Below are 20,936 nucleotides of genomic sequence, written 5' to 3'. Positions count from 1 at the left end.
CTAATGTTTTGTTTGCATCAGAATACCTTTTAATCCTTGTGATAAACTTTTCATGTGCTTTTAATTGTGATTTTTTTTTTTAAATGGATGCCAAGTTGAAATGTTTTTCAACACCATTGATTTTCTTGAGATCAAGGGTTCCTGCATTCCCGCATTATCAAGTTACAAGGTCTTTAAATAATGTGGGGAAGTGGGCTCATGATGCGTGGCAATGGTGACATCATGGGCCCGCCTTTTGCAGAAAGGTAATACCGATGTGTCCTCCATGGAAGTTGTCAAATGACATGGGACAAAGAAGAAGCACTTCATAGGTCATTTCAACTGAATAAGTGCACAGTCATTGCAAGATTTTGATCACCGTTGATTAAAGCAAGATCGATGGATTATGCTTTCCTACATTATCAAGCTGCTCAATTTTTAAATAATGTGGGCAAGTGGGCATGGTGGGACTTGGACCAAGCTTTAGGAAATGCACCGAGTCATGCCATAATGGAAAAGATTAAATAAAATGAAACACGCTCATTGGTTGTGGGTGACAGGTATGCCAAGTTGGAAGTGGCAATATCATGGGCATGAAAACTTCAATTACTTTAATTACTATCAGAACACATGGACAAAAGGGTAAGTTTTCATTGGTCAAGTTGATCTAGTGGGCTTCCAAATAAAGAAATCTTGGTTCATCGTTGATCAGGGTAAAATCGACGGTGCCCACATTGTTGCATTATCAAAATGCGAGGTCTTTACATAATGTGGGCAAGTGGGCTTCCAACGCATGTTCAAGAATCCCAAAGTTTTAAAAGGCTTTTTTCTTTTGAAACAAAGTTGTCTGATTCATGGAAAATTGACGGGTAAAATTCAAACTTTAGAATGTAGCATGAAAGTAATGGTTGTAGGAATTAATATGATACCTAGTTTCCTTCGTACGACTTAAATACTCTGATATAGCATAAGAATTTGCCATTATTGAAGCATAGTTACAAATTTTCTCAGCATGAAAGGATTTCTAGAGCTAGAGCACCAAATTCTTCAAGGTTTTTAGCAAAATTTGCAAAGAAAATTGTAGAGAGGAGGGCAAATTTGGTGGGTAAGTGATCTGTAACTAGTAGAAATCAGAAAATTTGTTGTTGTAAAAGTTTCTGAATTCTTAAAGATGCCTCCACGGAATTGTGCATGATGATTTTCTCAAACAATTTCCTTTGTCAGTACATGAGATAACTAAGGGGAGGGAGTTGATTCCTAAAAACCCTAGAGTAGCCGTAGCAGAGAATTTCTATGACAAGGCCAATTGGGTATGAGATGCTCAAGTATCCATGGGAGGTTTGGAATTATTCATAAAGTGGTTTTTAGAGCAAAAACTGGATACTCCCCTAAGCAATGACTGGGAGTTTTATATTGGAAAATTGACAATCCCTACAGTTTTCTTCGATAGTGATTTATTAAAGGTTTTGACCAAGAAGTATGACCCAATTACAGGGTGGATAAAGAATCATGTTGGAGTAAACCTCTTTAGGGTATGCCCTTAACTGATTAGAGAAGTTTTCAATCTTAACCCTAACCATTGACATGGATAACCTACAAGCAAGGTATAATGCAAAAAAAACCTACTTGAAAAGAGGGCCACTACAGAAGCATGCTGCCAAGGTTGGTGATTTGTCTATGATTACTATCAACACCCCAGAGCCACTATTGAAAAGAGATTTTTACATTAGGGCTAGGAAATTATATGTTTCTCTTTGTAAGATTTTTGGAATGGATGAGGTAGCGCAAATTCCAGGCTCAATTGTCCTCATCATGGCACAAACTCTTCAATTTGGAATGAGCTCTATTCTGAATTTTGCAACATTTCTTGCAAGAGAAATTCACAATGGTTTGGTTGGGATAGCAAAGGGAAAAGTAGATAAACCATTTTGTTGGTATTCATTGCTTATGCATGTGTGCTTGTACAAGGGGTTTACTTTTTTCTCCACAGGTATGGAGTTGGAAACAACCAGGGAAAGGGAGAAGAATCCAGTACAACTATGGAGTGTAGATATGACATCAAAAGCCACAAGTGCCAGTTATGTGAGGTTTGATAGGCATTTTGCATCAAAGCTTAGATTGCTTTTAAAATGAGATAGCCCTAGAATTGCACAAGCATTGTTAGAATTGGTTAGACCTAAGGACCATGCTAAAGGGCTACTTGTTAGTCATAACTAGGGGGATATAATTCCCTACAATGTTTCAACAGTGATAGGAGTGTATGGTTTTTTGCGAAAACCTCGTGTGCTACCATTTCATGTGCCTTTGAAGATAGGAATAGTTGAGCTGTTATGGCAGATAGGCACCATAGATGAGAGGGAGTTGACTAGGAAGGGCACATTTTTTCCAATTGTTACTGTGGCCCATGATTTTGTTTTTGTAAGGAAAGGCTGGAAACATCTAAACTTGGTTTTAGATAGATATAACATGGCAGAATCTCATGCCAGATTTATTGATCCTGAAGGTTTCTATGATGTCTTCAGGGAGAGAATAAAAGCTTCTCGCATGATCCAACAAGTCTACTATCCTAAAGATGTAATTAGAAACATTTTCACCTTACAAGAACAAGAATTGAGAAAGGAAAAATGGATGGTATTTAGCAAAACCCTTGAATTCATTAATGCTTTTGATCCCCACTATGACCCATTGAAAGAAAAGAAATACTGGGGATGTTGGAAATGATTGAAAATATCATAAGGAAGATTGTTGGAATGATCATATGGAACTGGTAAAGAATTTTCTCAATCATTTTTTTGTCATTGATGTCAAACTTGCTACTTGCAGGGATGACAATTGCTTTAGTGATCCAAATACTATCAATTAGTTGATTAACAAGGAGGAGGAAATCAATAAGATGTAACTAGAACACCTAGAGAAAGGTTGAGGTTATGATGTTGGAATGAAGTAGAAAGATCAGTCAAGCCATTGATGAAATAATGTACTAATGACATACTCTAAGACACAGAGAATGGGCACACTAAAACATATCAAAGATATAAGATTTTAGCTAAGACATCTGTAAAGCCTAACTAAATTTCATTAGAGAGAAGGAGTCGAGCAAGCTAGTAGGTGCCAAACAGATTCCTAGTTGAAGCCGAGCAAGTTCAACTTCAAGTGTCGAGTGAACTTCAGATGCCGAGTGATACAGATTTTATCAAGTGCTGAGTGATATCAAGTGCCGAGTGATACAGATTTTATCAAGTGCTGAGTGATACGAGGTGTTGAGTGATACAGTTTTATTTAGGTGCTGAGCTATCTAGAAAATAGATGTCAAGCATCAAAAAACCAATAGTGCTGAGTAACACAAAGATGTCGAGCATCAGTAAACCAATAATTTTGAGTTGCTGCATTATTTCGATAATCAAAGATTTGCTAGATCTAAGACAACAAGGTTGTTATCTAGAAGTCTGTGAATTAAATGGAAGCTAAGAATGATGAGCTGGTGGCACAGAACACCATGTAGAATGTTTTTGAGGTTACAATTGGAACCTAGATGAAGTTTCTAGATAAGAACAAGATATGAGGTACATACATTGTATACTACCTAATCCATTTGAAACCTTACAAATTGAAGAGGGAGAATTGAGAGAAAAAGGAAAATTAGATTTCTATTTAAGGAGTCATAAGGTCATGAAGCAAAGAGAGAGAGGTGGTCAAGCATGAAAGCATAATTGTTGAAGAAGGTGCTAAGGAGAAGAAAGCACAAAAATACTATTTGGATAGATGACCACAAGGATGATTGCATTGGCATGATGAGTAAGAAGACTCAAGGAGATGAAGCTTGAGAGGAAGACAAGTTGTCATAGCTAAAATGATTAAAGCCAAGCAATAGGACTGAACTGAAGAAGTGATCTGAAATCTACAAAGTATGTTGTAAGTTGTATCAGATCAAAAAGCCATTATCGTTAGTCTCTAGCAATTGTAACAGATAGCTTAAATCCTATGGACTTAGGTTGGTTTAATAGCCATGAGGTAAATACTTTAACAGGGTGACATTCCAAGTGAATGTTCAGAAGTCCTTTAACTAGGCCCATTCCTAACAGTTTGGTGAAATCCTCTAACAAGGTTACATTTAACAATGTGTTGTAAGCCTTTAACAAGGCAGGCTTTTAACAGGGCATCACTTTGGAAGAGTGAAAATCAAGTAGCATGTTACTGGTGGTTTTTCCCAAATTGGGTTTCCACATAAATCACTGTGTCATGTGTTGATCTTGCATGTTTTATCTCTGCATGTTGATTTACTGTAACTTGCTAATATGGTTGATTTAAGTTTGGATGAATAAAAAGTGTATGGATTCATTAAAAGTAGTGAAAAAGTGTTATTAGGGCATTTGGACCTTGGATAACTGATTCACCCCCCCCCCCCCCCCCTCTCTCAGTTATTCTAAAAGAATTCTAATAGGGGAGCCAAGATGTAGGCCTTGATGAATAATTTTGCTGAGATAACATAGGCTATGAATGAAAAAAAGGCTACATATGTTAGGGAAATCCCAGACAAGGTTGCAGAAGTGTAGAAAAGAATTAATAGTAAAAACATAGTAGCTCCTAGCCAATATACCTTGCAGAAAAGGTCAGGTTATGTAATTATTCAGAGTGTGCAATAGGGTCCTCTTCATCAAGGAAAAAGACCAAGAAGTCCACATACAACCAGTGCTCTAAAAAGGTAGAAGTTAGAACAGGGATCTTCTTCTTCTCAGCCAAAACAATACTCCCCGAGCCAATCCCCAATCAAGAAAGATGATGAAGCATCTTTAGGGGAAAAATTAAGACAAATTGGTGGAGAATGGGATATAATTGTTACTTCCATAGATCTGGAGATTGGGGGACCACAAGAACACCCTGCACCTTCCTTGGAGTTTACTGTTGCTAACTACCAAGGTAAGGAATTTGATCCTATAGTTGCCCAAACCTCTAAGAGGTTTGTAAATGATGAAAATTTTGTGAGATCTAGAGCTTTTGCACAATTTTTGTGGAGGTTGAATATAGGCAATTTTGAAAAGGCTTGTGAAAAGATAAAAGTAGAGCAACCAAATAAACTAGACTCTGTTATTAAAGAAGAGGTAAAATCTAAATTTTTGAGTGATTTTGCCCAATTTACACCTGAGGCCGAGAGGCAATTAGTTAAACAATCAAGATTCATTATCTTACCTAAATGGGATATGGTGAATGCTATGGTTTTTGATTCAGTAACAAAACAAGAGGATGTCTAGTTACAAACTAAAGAATAGATACTATAGGCTCATACAGGAATCAAATTTAGTGATTATTACCAAGCCCTTAAAATTTGGTCAATTGACAAAAGGGATAAAATTAGGATGCAGGAAATCTCTACTATAAAACATATTGGTGCTTTAATAGTATATAGGGCTGGTGAGGTTGGTAGTAAATAGATAATGGGAATGGCTTCAGAAATGCTAAAATTTGGTAGTGTGGTATCTAGCCAAGAAGAAGATAAATTTGCCCAGCTAAATGCTAGATTTGAAGAAGTGTTGAAGGCATATGAAAAGAGGGGCACACACATACAAAATTTGGAAAATCAAGTGTCTCAAATGGAGACTTGGCAAGAGAAAGGTGGGAGAATCCAGTGCACTTAGAATTGCATACCCTCCACAGTCATTTGTTAAAGCAACCCCTATTGTTGAAATACCAAACACCCCTGAAAGCCCTCAATTCTATACCACAAAGGACTTTGAAGAAGAAAAAACCAAACTACATGAGTTGTAGCTAGAATTAAAAAATCAATATGAAGGAAAATTAAAGCAGGGCGTGATGTATTTAAGGGATAAAATACAACAGTCAACCTTCTTTGATCAGTTGACAAGAATTGCAACCCTCATGGATGAGTTGAACATAGATGAGGATAAGTTGACTCCTCTTGCATAGAAGTGGAGGGAGAGAAATAATGATATCACAGTCATGTGTATATCTGCCATCCAAATGCCTTGTCATCAAGTCGAGAAAATTTTTGATTTGTTAAATAAACTAGAAGATTTTGATGATAAAAGGGATTCTTTGCAGAAAAGATTAACACATTGTTTTTCCAAGTATATTGCTGAAAAATTCATTTTGTTTCCTTGTGCTTTAGAATCTGTTGATACAATAAAGGAAAAGGAAAAGTGGAAAAAAGAGTTCGATGAAATATTTTATGAAAGGATCAAGAACATCACGAGTGAAACTAGCCACTAGTTTTGGGTAAGGACAAACGAAGAGTTGGTAAAGATACAGTTATTTTATAATGCCAAGAGAAAAGAGCTTGATGATTTAGAGGAATTTGCAAATTCTTTAGTGATTATACAAAGAGAGGCTCTAAATTTTGATTGGCCAGATGATGCTACCTATAATGAATGGAAAAATTAGTTCATAGAAAAAATGTCAGAAGATGATGAGGAAGATGCAAAAGCAAAAGTTACCCTCATAGTTAGTAATAAAGACATGGAAAATCCCTAGATTAAAGTAAGTCTGCAAGTATTTGAAGAGGATACATCACTTTCAAACCTCATGGCCATTTACTATGAGGATGAAGAATAACTAAAGAATCAGATCATAATTTCTTGTTTCAACAATTGAGAAGTGTAACAGAAAGGGACCCACTAAGGAATGTTTGATGTAATAGCCTTCTTGTTATTTGCTTTTTTCTTTTATGACAGATGTATGTATCTTTTAGAAGACACCTGTCACTTTCTTTTAGCCTAAAGCTTGTTGCATCTCACACTATTTAAGTGAGATTCCAAGGCTAGAGAATGGTCTGAATTCTATTTTTCTAAGTGATATGCTTAGTCTGTCTTTGGTCCAAAATTTTGAAAGAAGGTTTATGATGTATTTTCTCTATCAATTCTCTGAGAATACATGAATATAGAATGAGTTGTGTTTCTTTCTGAAAGTCATTCTGAGTCTATTGTAAATGGTATACAATTTTCAAAGAAAATAAATACAAATTGTGAACTATCCCCATATCATTTCTTTTTGAATCTTGTCTCCTTTTAATTACTTGGTTATCTTGATATTGTATAAGGAAAGGCTTGTGCAATTGAATGCAATTCAGTTAGGTTGTATATCTATTTATCACTGCTATTAATTCAATGGATTAAATAAAAGCTTTGGTGAATGTGAGAAGGTTTCTTTAGTAGTGGAAAGGGTTTTGAATGATAAATTCTGATAAGAATTGCTGATAGAATTTTTTGTAAGGCAACAAGTTAGATCTAAGAATTTGCTATAGACTCTAAACCCCAATGGATTAGGCACTGATCAAATTGATTCAGCTGAAGGAGAAGTATATCACAAATGGTTGTCAAAATGCAGCATCAAATCAAATTTTACTTTTATTTCCTGTAGATCTTCAAAGCTGGCCAGTACTTGTTTGCATGGAATGTTTTAGCTTTAGTTAGCCACTATTGTTAAGAACATCTGCAGATCTATAGAAGAATTTTTGGCCATATCTATTATATGGGATGTGTTTATCAAGTTATCAAGAATTATGTATGTGTTTGAGGATTTGAGATGAGAATCAAAATGAAACTAAAATAATCCTCATATAGTTTTCCCAGTCTTTAATCATCCCTTGGTATACCCACCCTGGTATTGTAGAGCTAGAAGAGTAGAAAACCACCTTTGGTTTTGTTGAAGTTGGGTCCAAATGCTTTGCACATGCAATTGTTAACAAGAATTGGCTAACCTTTAGATTTTATGAGTATTATCATCTTGGTATTAAGCATTTATTTTCTTAGTAGTTTTAGTCCTTTTAAAAACACCAACAAAATGGTGACTTTACTAGGGAGTTGTCTAACACATCTGTGAAGAGTACTGCAGTTTCTTTGGTCCTGTTATGTACATGTGTGTCATGTTATCTAGGTATTACCTATGGTTATAAGGGAATCTTTTAGTGACAAACCTTGAGAATTTTTTTTAAAAAAGGATATAGCCCAAGTACCATAGCTACACACTGACATGTCTAGCCTATCCAAGTGTCTTATCTAACAAGCAAGAGTTGCAATCTTATGACATTAGTGATTGGTCTGTCTGTGTCAAATATTTATATTTCTACTTGTATGTTGTCTGCTTTGAGTCAGCAATAAGTGTCATTGTATATTTTCCCAAGAATAGGGTGGCGACTCAGTCAAGGTTTTGAAGCTAGTGTTTATTTTTAACAAAAGGTGAATATGGCTCACAAGAGAAAGAATACAAGAGCTTACATGAGAGCCAATCCTGATGTATCAATGTATACTTATCTACCCCAAGGTGGTAGGAAGAACCAAAATAAGAAAAAGATAGATCCAAATCCCACCTCGAAACCCAGAGGCAATGCATCTGTCAATTCTCAGTATCAACCAGTATTAGGAAGAGAGTCTTCTTCACTTAGTTTTGAATCTGAAACTACAAGACTCTTAGGAGGAATTTTTAGTACCCCATTATTAGATGAGAGAGTCTTTCAGGACAAAGATGTGTCCACGGTAGGAATTGCTTCATCAAGGCCAGATCCTGTAGCAGATATGAACTATAGGCTAGGATTTAGGAGTTCATTTGATAATCCTTTTAATCCCAGAGTAGCCCCATATGTGGAACCCAACCTCGCACGATCTTGCTAATTTAAAGACTACTTCTACAGATCCTAAAGAAGTGCATTTTGAGATAGGAGTTCTGAAGAAATGGATTGCTGAGGAGGAAGCTAAACGTATTCATCTTGAAAAAGAGAAGGAGAAAGCTACCTTGGGTGCCATAATAGAAACGGATGCTTTGTTGAGAAGGATCGTTATTTTGAAGGAGTAGAATAAAAAGTTAGAAGAAAATACCATAACTCTCCATACTAATGTATTTGGAGATGTAGACAATCTGAGAGCTAAAGTTCAAGAACAAGAAAAATGCCTAAATCAAAGGCAAGAAATGGTTATTGCTCAAGTCCAAGCCTATAAACTTGTTCAAATGGACCCTGTAGAACCCACTGCAAAAGCTCCAGATAAAGGAAAAGGCAAAGTTGTAGGAATCCAAATAAATGAACCTCAAGCTCTACCAAGAAAACCCATAGAACCCTCCATGTCAAAATTAGATTTAGATCTAGAGAAGGCTAGAAAGGAGAAGAAAGATCTTGCAAAAGAGCTTGAGAAGGTTGAGAATGAAGCTCAAGTTGCAAAAACTAGGAGAAAAATCCAATTCATAAAATCTAATTCTGCATTGGCTTCATGGCCCAATTTGTCTATCCCACATATAATTCTTGCACCAGCTAGTGGTCCAATAATCTCAACTCAGGGAATACCCCAATCTGCTCCTACCTCATCTTCCACTATTGGCACCCAAGTCCCAATTATCCCACCTCAACAATCCCAAGCTACTCCTCTGAGTCAAGCTAACATAGAAAGTACCTCAAATGTTCTCGATTTTCAGAAGAAACCTGTATACCTAGAAAAGTATAGACAAATATCATTTTCTAGTATTCCTGGTGCTCCACATCCCATATCATTTGGTTTAATGGACAAAGTGGTCAAGTTCTCTAGAAATAATGTTGTTACTAGTGAAGAACATTTGAGAATTTTCATTGATATGTTGAATGATTATGAAGTTGAACATGAAGATATGTTAATGAATTTGTTTGTGCATTCACTAACTGAGGATGCAAGGGATTTGGTTTAGGAGGTTGCCAGATGATAGTATCACCTTGTGGAGTGACTTGGAGAAATTATTCAAGGAGCAATATGGAGACAACACTAATGCAGGATTCATGTTAAATGAATTCAACAATGTCAAGAAGAATCCAAATGAGTCCACATTTGATTTCAATGTAAGATTCTAGAAAGGTGTGTACAGACTATTTCAATTTATGAGGTTGAATGAAGATGTCTATCTCACAACCTATTTCAATGTTTTTGATGGAAAAATGGCTTATCAATTGAGGGATAAGGATCCCAAGACTTTAAGGGATGCCTATAAAATTGTAGTAAATATAGAGAATAATAGGAAGGCATCTAGCAAACTGGGTAGGAGGGATGATCCAAATCTTTTCAATCCTAAGAACAATAATAAAAGGGAGGTTGATAAAACTCCTATAGGAAAGAAGCCAAAAGAACCCACTATAGGCCAGGTTTTGGAATTGCTCAAGAAGATGAATCCCACTAATTTTAATAAGCCAAATGTTGCTAAGATAACCCCTGTGAATAGCAATAGTTTCAACAGGTAGCCTAGAATGCAAAATTACCCTTACACCACTCATTGGAAAGATGGTAAGCCAGTTCCCAACTAGAGCCAAAATGTGAAGGATAAGGGTACTCCAGATCCTCTGCAAAGGATTACTGTGAATATGAATAATGATGTACCATGGTGCATTATATGTCAGTCACCTCATTCGATTGATTATTGTGTTGTTGCTCAGTCATTTTCCCAAGGTCAACGTATGAAACCTGAAGAAGAAAGTGAAGAGAAAAGCCATGATGATATAAGTTGCAATATGGTAAGCATGTGTGATGATTTGATAGATTCTTATTTAGAAGAGCCTGAAAATGACCTTACTAGTCAGAGAATTGCTCATCATTTACATCATCAGCAAGTGCTTTCAAATGATGAAGGGTACGATACAGATAAGGTATGCATTACATCTTCCGATGTAGGTCTCACAAGCTTAAGAATGCCCTCTAAAGAGGAAATTGATAGAATTATAGCAGAAATGATTTCACAAGTCCATAGTAATTACAATCTAAGAAATAGAGCAATAAATAATGATGCAAGAAAGCCATCCAGTGTATTCATCAAAGATATCACCCATAAGATGAATGATCAAAATAAGAGAGTTAATGAAGATGTGCCTAAGATCAAGGACAATAAGGGTAAGAAATGGGAACCAAAAAAGAAGGTTCAGTTTCAAACAAATGAAGCAAAAAAACTAGTGGTGTAACCAAAGAAATCAGAAACTGATGCTATCAAGCAAACAGTAATGCCTACTGTTCCAAAGGTTTCAAGTCCAGGTACTCTTGTTAAACCTACTATTACTAAACATATTGATATGATATCTATGTTGTCCCAAATAACTGTGAAAGTGCCTTTGTCTAAACTTCTTAAAATTGAAGAGCATAAAAGCAAGGCTTTACCATGGTTGGGTGGGATAGGAAATAATAATACTCTTATAGATCAAACTGTTGCCCAAAAAACCCCATTAGTAGTAGAGGATAACGGTATCATATCCCATATTCCCCAAATGTTTTTAGATTATTCCTCGGTGGCATTTATAGAAGATATTGACCATTTTTTCCTCGGTCTAATCATAAAAGGGAAGACCCTAAAAAAATGTATGATAGACTTAGGAGCTTCCAACACCATAATACCTTTCAAAGTAATGGAAGCCTTAGGATTGAAAGTGGATACCAAACAGGGTAGATGCAAAGGAATGGATGCTAGAGAAGTCCCAGTCATAGGTACCATAAATGCATTACCATTAAAACTAGCTACATATCCTGAAGTAGAGTTAACCATGTTTGTCCTTGTGGTGGATATACCTCCACACTATGTAATGTTACTCTCTAGAAAATAGAGTGCTGCCATGGGGGGAAGCCTACAGTGTGACTTAACCTATGCTACTTTCCAGATTGGGGATAAAGCCATCAGGGTAAATAGAGAACCAAGGGTTAATCACATTTTAGGGGAAGAAATTGACAAAGATGCCACTTGTTTCTTAGATACTGGGGTCAATGCTTTCAGAGCTGAATTGATTATTCAAGAAGTTGAGAATTTTCCTGCTATAATTGAGCATGAAGTTGAATGTTGTATGAACTCACCAAAATTATGGACAATGTTCTTTGATGGGGCTAGTTCTAAAGAGAGTGCAGGGGCAGGTGTAGTTTTTGTCTCCCTTGAGAATAATACCTTCAAATATTCATTCATGTTGAAGTTTTCCTGCACAAATAATATTGCAGAATATGAGGCATTGTTGCTAGGATTTAAAGTTGCCATACATTATGGGATTAAGAAGTTACTCATTATAGGGGATTATGAGTTAGTCATCTCCTAGATAAAAGAAACTTATGCATCCAAGAATAGGAGATTAAACCAGTATAGAAATGCAGTTTGAGATCAAATAAAATCCTTTGATGCATTTGGTATCTCATGGAGAGATAAGACTCAAAATAAGATGGTTGATTTGTTAGCAAATGTAGCAATCAAGCCTAAAGAAATATCATTTGCAGTAATATCTCAAATTGAGGTACAAAATAGGCCTTCCATACTTGATAACATTGAAAATTGGCAAGTCTTTGAAGATGACAAAGAAATTGCAAATTTTTTGTTAAATGAAGATAAGTACCATGGTTAGGAAATGGATTGCAGTGAACTGATTGAAACCATAGATGGTAAGGAAACCATTTTTGGCCAAGAGATTATGCAATTGAAAACCAATAAAATGCCTAAGGGGCTAGTGGTCTTGGAAAACATTTTTGATAACTAGGACAGAGTGAAACCAGGAGTTAAGGATCTTAAACCTTAAGAATTAGAAGAGATAAACCTAGGTATTGATGAAGCCCCCAAAAAGGTTTATATTGGCCAAAATCTACTTGTTCAAATCAGAAAAACATTGATTGACCTGCTTAGAAAGTATAGACATGTTTTTGCATGGTCATATGATGACCTTAAGGCTTATAGGGAAGATTTTTTCCAGCATGTCATACCCTTAAAAGATAATGTAAAATCTTTTAGATAGAAACAAAGACCAGTAAACCCTACCTTAGCTCCCAAAATGCAAGAAGAGTTGATGAAACTAAGGGATGGGGGAATAATCAAACCAATTAGGCATTCCACCTGGGTTTCAAATTTGGTTCCTGTCAGGAAGAAGAATGGAGATATAAGATTGTGTGTCGATTTCAGGAACTTAAACATTGCATCTTTGAAAGACAATTATGGATTACCCAATATGGAAGCTATGTTGCAGCAAGTGACTGGCTCTGAGTTAATGTCAATGATGGATGGTTTCTCTAGATATAATCAAGTTCTAGTATAGGAAAGTGAATAGTTCAAGATAGCCTTCACAACCCCATGGGGAACATATGTATATGTAAGGATGCCTTTTGGCCTAATTAATGTTGGAGCTACTTTCCAAAAAGCCATGGATGTGGCATTTCATGATTATATTGATAAATTTATGGTTTTGTACCAAGATGATCTTATAGCATATTCTAAGAAGGTTGAGGATCACTGCAAACATTTGGAAAAAATCTTTATCAAAGCTTTGGAATATGGAGCATCTTTGAACCCAAGGAAATGCACATTCAGGGTCACAGAAGGAAAATTACTAGGACATATAGTGTCTAAGGATGGGGTGAAAATAGACCTTGAAAGAGTAGCAGCTATTGATAAAGTCCCCAAGAGAATGAATTTAAAAGGAATTCAATCCTTCTCTGGCCAAGTCAATTTTCTTAGAAGGTTTGTTACCAATTTTGCTTAAATAAGTAGACCTATCTCAAAGATGCTCAAGAATGGAGCCACTATAGATTGGAATGGTGAGCCTTCAAAAACATTCTAGGATATTAAAACTGTAATAAAAAATGATCCATTACTAAGAACTCCAAATTACACAAAGCCTATGCATATCTTTTCTTTTGCATCTTTTCGCACTGTAGTTGCAGTTTTATTGCAAAAAAATCAAGAAGGATATGAGCAACCTATTGCCTTTTTCAGTAAGTCACAACAGCCTACTAAATTGAAGTATGAAATAAATGAAAAATAAGCATATGCTTTAGTAAAGTTTGTAAAAGCTTTTAGATGTTACCTAGTAGGTGTGACTGTTATTGCTTTTGTACCTAGTGCTGCAGTCAATGATATATTTTCTCAACAAGAAGTATCAGGCAGAAGGTGTAGATGGATCAACAGGATTCAGAAATTCAATATTGAAATATAGATAACTAAGTTGGTAAGGATTCAAGGTTTGGCCAAACTCATGGTTGAAGCTAATCTAGAGGCTAATAAGATAAATCTAGTAAGTGTTGATCTCAGAGCTGACTTATGTTACATGGATCAGTGTGATTGGTACACCAATGTTATATATTACCTACAACACATGGAAGCTCCCCCTCATTTGCCTAAAAATGAAAAGAGGAGTACTAAATTGCAAGCCATCAGGTATATAATCGTCCAAGGCAACCTATGGTGGAGAAATTTTGAGGGAGTATTGTTGAAATGTGTTGATCAAGAAAAGGAAAAAGAGGTCTTGAAGGAAATGCATGCTGGAGTGTGTGGGGGACACTATATGGCCAAAAATACTGCACATAAAATAATGAAGGTTGGAATTTGGTGGCCTTCCCTTTTCAAGGATACCTAGATTATGATTAGAAAATGTGACCCTTGTCAGAGGTTTGCTGGAAAACTAAAGTTCTCACGTAATACTGCATTGAAGCTAGTGGAGGTTCAAGCACCCTTTCAACAATGGGTTCTAGATTTCATAGGAGAGATTTTCCCCAAGTCTAGCACTGGATACTCTTGGATTCTAGTGGCTACTGACTACTTTACAAAATGGGTAGAGGCTATCCCCACAAGAAATGCAACAAGTAAATTTGTCAATAATTTCCTACTGAATAATATTATCTCTAGATTTGGATGTCCTCATAAAATTGTAACAGACAATGCTATGTGCTTTAGGTCTGAGGATTTCATTGAATTTTGTGATAAATATGGAATAACAAGGTCATCATCCTCTCCTTATCATCCACAAGGAAATGGACAAGCTGAATCCACCAATAAAAGCCTGTTAAAAGTCATTAAAAGAACCTTGGATAATAACAAGAAAGCATGGGATTCCAAGCTACAATTAGCAGTATGGGCTGACATGGTAACTGTGAAGAAAGCCATTGGTGTAGCTCCATTTGATATAGTGTATGGGATTCAAGCACGAATGCCTCAGAACAACTTAATAGGACTCTACAATTACATTCAGTTGTATGATGAAGATACTACAGATGAAATGCAAGAAAGGATGGATGAACTGGTAGGACTGACAGAAACTAGAAGAGAAGCTTCCCTTAAGAACCAAAAGTTGCAACTACAAGTTAAGACACTCTATGATAGAAGAACGGTAAACATAAAATTTGAAGATGGAGATCTAGTCTTAATGTGGAATACAAGAATTAAAGATAAAGGGAAACATGGAAATTTTGATCCTATCTAGTTAGGCCCTTATTTTATTGAAACTACTTGGGGTGAGGATTCTTATGTACTCAAAGATTTGTCAGACAATATTCTTGAATTTCTAGTTCATGGACAGTTCTTGAAGAGGTATTTTTCTTTAAAATACTTATCATTTCCATGAGCAATAGTTTAGGGTTCTTTCTTGTATATATTTGTAAATTCTTGTTCCTATGAGCTCTGGTTTCCTATTCTAGTGTGTTGTTTTGTGCTCTCTGAAGAAGTTGTCAGGTTTGCACCAGGTGTGTGGTCTACTCTTCGATAGATTTTGAATTCTTGCATAGACCCAAGTAGTCTATCATCCCTAGATAGAGCCACTATTGGTATGATTTTTCATAGTATAGAAAAGCTTCTATTACTTGGGTGAAAAATCAGTCAAGTCTTTGATTCTTGTAGATTAGGGTTTTATCTTATCAAATTCTTAAAATTATTAGGTTATCCTAATTATGCCATGTTCTATGGGTGGTATTTTCCTTTAAATTCTCAAGGTTTGGCTCTCAAACTATCCATAGAAAGGCCCTAAGTGTGTGAAAAACCCTTATACCTTTGTTTTGTGCTGCCCTAGTTTTCAAATTTTTAAGAAGTATTATTTCAAATATTTTGGTGGGGCATTTTATCCTAATGTTTTGTTTACATCAGAATACCTTTTAATCCTTGTGATAAACCTTTCATGTTCTTTTAATTTTGATACTTTTTTTAAAAAAACAATGCCAAGTTGAAATGTTCTTCAACACCATTGATTTTCTTGAGATCAAGGGTTCCCGCATTCCCGCATTATCAAGTTACAAGGTCTTTAAATAATGCGGGGAAGCGGGCTCATGACATGTGGCAATGGTCACATCATGGGCCCACCTTTTGCAGAAAGGTAATATCGGTGTGTCCTCCATGGTAGTTGTTAGATGACATGGGATGAAGAAGAAGCATTTCATAGGTCAGTTCAACTAAATAAGTGCACAGTCATTGCAAGATTCTGATCACCGTTGATTAAAGCAAGATTGATGGATTATGCTTTCCCGCATTATCAAGCTGCTCAATTTTTAAATAATGTGGGCAAGAGGTTATGGTGGGACCTAGACCAAGCTTTAGGAAAGGTACCGATTCATGCCACGTTGGAAAAGATTAAATAAAATGAAACAGGCTCATTGGTGGTGGGTGACAGGTATACCAAGTTGGAAGTGGCAATATCATGGGCATGGAAACTTCAATTACTCTAATTATTGTCAGAACACATAGACAAAAGGGTAAGTTTTCATTGGCCAAGTTGATCTAGTGGGCTGCCAAATAAAGAAATATTGGTTCACTATTGATCAGGGTAAAATTGACAGTGCCCGCATTCTTGCATTATCAAAATGTGAGGTCTTTAAATAATGCGGGCAAGCAAGCTTCCAACGCATGTTCAGGGATCCCAAAGTTTTAAAAGGATTTTTTCTTTTGAAACAAAGCCATCTAATTCATGGAAAATTGACGGGTAAAATTCAAACTTCAGAATGTAGCATGAAAGTAATGGTTGCAGGAATTAATATGATACAAAGTTTCCTTCGTGCGACTTAAATACTCTGATATAGCATGTGAATTTGCCATTGTTGAAGCATAGTTAGAGATTTTCTCAATGCGAAAGGATTTCTAGAGCTAGAGCACGAAATTCTTCAAGGTTTTTAGCAAAATTCACAAAGAAAACTACAAAAAGGAGGGAAAATTTGGCGGGTAAGTGATCTGTAACCAGTAGAAATAAAAAAATTTGCTGTTGTAAAAGTTTTTGAATTCTTAAAGATGCCTCCACGAAAGGATTTTTTCGGGCAAACTAAATATTCAAAAAGGGGTGTGCATGATGATTTTTTGGAACAATTTCCTTTGTCAGTACATGAGATAACTCAGGGGAGGGAGTTGATTCGTAAAAACCTTAGAGTAGCCATGGCAGAGGGTTTCTATGATAAGGCCAATTGGGTACGAGATGCTCAAGTATCCATGGGAGGTTTGGAATTATTCATAAAGTGGTTTTCAGAGAAAAAATTGGATACTCCCCTGAGCAATGTTTGGGAGTTTGATATTGAAAAATTGACAATCCCTACAGTTTTCTTCGATAGTGATTTATTAATAGTTTTGGCCAAGAAGTATGACCCAATTACAGTGGATAAAGAATTATGCTGGAGTAAACCTCTTTAGGGTCTAACTTGAACTAATTAGAGAAGTTTTCAATCTTAACCCTAACCATGTTGTGCATGAAACAATTGAAATGGATAACCTACAAGCAAGGTATGATGCACAACAAACCTACTTGAAAAGACGGCCACTACAGGAGCATGCTACCAAGGTTGGTAATTTGTCTATGATTACTATCAGCACCCTAGAGCCACTATTGAAAAGACATTTTAATATTAGGGCTAGGGAATTATATGTTTGTCTTTGTAATATTTTTGCAATGGATGAGGTAGAGCAAATTCTAGGCTCAATTGTCCTCATCATGGCACAAACTCTTCAATTTGGAATGAGCTCTATTCTAAATTTTGCAACATTTCTCGCAAGAGAAATTCACAATGGTTTGGTTGGGATAGCAAAAGGGAAAAGTAGATAAACCATTCTATTGGTATTCATTGCTTATGCATGTGTGCTTGTACAAGGGGTTTACTTTTTTCTCCATAGGTATGGAGTTGGAAACAACCAAGGAAGGGGAGAAGAATCCAGTATAGCTATGGAGTGTAGATATGACCTTAGAAGCCATAGGTGCTAGTTATGTGAGGTTTGATAGGTATTTTGTATCAAAGATTAGACTACTTTTAAAAGGAGATAGCCCTAGAATTCCACAAGCATTGTTAGAATTGGTCAAACCTAAGGACCATGCTAAAGGGCTACTTATCAGTCATAACTTGGGGGATATAATTCCCTACAATGTTTCAACAGTGATAAGAGTGTATGGTTTTTTGGGAAAACCTCATGTGCTACCATTTCATGTGCCTTTGAAGATAGGAATAGCTGAGCTGCTATGGCAGATAGGCACCATAGATGAGAGGGAGTTGACTAGGAAGGGCACATTTTTTCCAACTTTTACTGTGGCCCATGATTTTGTTTTTGTAAGGAAAGGCTGGAAACATCTGAACTTGTTTTTAGACAGATATAACATCGTAGAATCTCATGCCAGATTTATTGATCCTGAAGGTTTCTATGATGTCTTCAGGGAGAGAATAAAAGCTTCTTGCATGATCCAACAAGTCTACTATCTTGAAGATGTAATTAGAAACATTTTCACCTTACAAGAACAAGGATTGAGAAAAGAAAAATGGATGGTATTTAGCAAAACCCTTGAATTCATTAATGCTTTTGATCCCCACTATGACCCATTGAAAGAAAAGAAATACTTGGGAGCCAAGATGCAAGCCTTCATGAATAATTTTGCTGAGATAATATAGGATGTGAATGAAAAAAGGGCTACATATGTTAGGGCATACCCAGACAAGGCTGCAAAAGTGCAAAAAAGAATTAATAGTAAAAACATAGTAGCTCCTGGCCAATATACCTTGTAGAAAAGGTCAGGTTATGTAATGATTCAGAGTGTGCAACAAGGTCCTCTTGATCAAGGAAAAAGACCAGGAAGTCCACATACAACTAGTGCTCTAAAAAGGAAGAAGTTAGAATAGGGGTCTTCTTCTCAGCTAGAACAATACTCCCTGAGCCAATCCCCAATTAGGATAGATGATGAAGCATCTTTAGGGACTTTGAAGAAGAAAAAACCAAACTACATGAGTTGCAGGTAGAATTAAAAAATAAATATGAAGGAAAATTAAAGTAGGGTGTGATGTATTTAAGGGATAAAATACAATGGTCAACATTCCTTGATCAGTTGACAAGAATTGCAACCCTCGTGGATGAGTTGAACATAGATGAGGATAAACTGACTCCTCTTACATAGAAGTGGAGGGAGAAAAATAATGATATCACAGTCATGTATATATCTGCCATCCAAATGCCTTGTCATCAAGTAGAGAAAATTTTTGATTTGCTAAATAAACTAGAAGATTTTTATGATAATAGTGATTCTTTGCAGAAAAGATTAACACATTGTTTTTCCAAGTATATTGCTGAAAAAATCATTTTATTTCCTTGTGCTTTAGAATTAGTTGATACAATAAAGGAAAAGGAAAAGTAGAAAAAAGAGTTGGATGAAATATTTTATGAAAGGATCAAGAACATCATGAGTGAAACTGGCCACTAGTTTTGGGCAAGGACAAACAAAGAGTTGGTAAAGATACAATTTTTTTATAATTCCAAGAGAAAAGAGCTGGATGATTTAGAGGAATTAGCAAATTCTTTAGTTATTATACAAAGAGAAGCTCTAAATTTTGATTGGCCAGATGATGCTGCTTATAATGAATGGAAAAATCAGTTCATGGAACAAATGTCAAAAGATGATGAGGAGGAAGATGCAAAAGTAAAAGTTACCCTCATAGTTAGTAATGAAGACATGGAAAATCCCCAGATTAAAGTAAGTCTGTAGGTATTTGAAGAGGATCGTCACTTTCAAACCTCATGGCTATTTACTCCGAGGATGAAGAATAACTAAAGAATCAGATCATAATTTCTTGTTTCAACAATTGAGAAGTGTAACAGAAATGGACCCACCAAGGAATGTTCGATTAATAGCCTTTCTGTTATTTGCCTTTTTCTTTTATGATAGATTTATGTAAGTATCTTTTAGAAGACACCTGTCACTTTCTTTTAGTCTAAAGCTTGTTGCATCTCACACTATTTAAGTGAGATTCCAAAGCTAGAGAATGGTCTGAATTCTATTTTTCTAAGTGATATGCTTAGTCTATCTTTGTCCAAAATTTTGAAAGCAAGTTTATGATATATTTTCTCTGTCAATTCTCTAAGAATACATGAATATAGAATGAGCTATTTTTCTTTCTGAAGGTCATTCTGAGTCTATTGTAAATGGTATACAATTTTCAAAGAAAATAAATACAAATTGTGAACTGTCTCCATATAATTTCTTTCTGAATCTTGTCTCCTTTTAATTACTTGGTTATCCTTATATTGTATAAGCAAAGGCTTGTGCAATTGAATGCAATTTAGTTAGGTTATATATCTATTTATCACTCCTATTAATTCAATGGATTGAATAAAAGCTTTGGTGAATGTGATAAGGTTTCTTTAGTAGTGGAAAGGGTCTTGAATGATAAATTCTAATAAGAATTGCTGATAGAATTTTTTGTAAGGCAAAAAGTTAGATCTAAGAATTTGCTATAGACTCTAAACCCCCAATGGATTAGGCACTGATCAAATTGATTCAGCTAAAGGAGAAGTATATCACAAATGGTTGTCAAAATGTAGCATCAAATCAAATTTTTCTTTTATTTCCTGTAGATCTTCAAAGCTGGCTAGTACCTGTCTGCATGGAATGTTTTAGCTTCAGTTAGCCACTATTGTTAAGAACATCTGAAGATGTATAGAATAATTTTTTGCCATATCTGTTATATGGGATGTGTTTATCATGTTATCAAGAATTATGTATGTGTTTGAGGATTTGAGATGAGAATCGGAATGAAACTAAAATAATCCTCATACAGTTTTCCCAGTCTTGAATCATCCTTGGGTATACCCACCCTAGTATTGCAGAGCCAGAAGAGTAGAAAACTACCTTTGGTTTTTTTGAAGTTGGGTCCAAATGCTTGGCACATGCAATTGTTAACAAGAATTGGCTAACCTTTAGAATGTATGAGTATTATCATCTTGGTATTAAGCATTTTGTTGCTTAGTAGTTTTAGTCCTTTTAAAAACAC

This window comes from Cupressus sempervirens, chromosome 7 (genome assembly GCF_028749045.1).
Source record: "Cupressus sempervirens isolate cs-2001-9-10 chromosome 7, ASM2874904v1, whole genome shotgun sequence".
Classification (NCBI taxonomy): domain Eukaryota; kingdom Viridiplantae; phylum Streptophyta; class Pinopsida; order Cupressales; family Cupressaceae; genus Cupressus; species Cupressus sempervirens.
Note: the sequence above shows the minus strand (reverse complement) of the source record.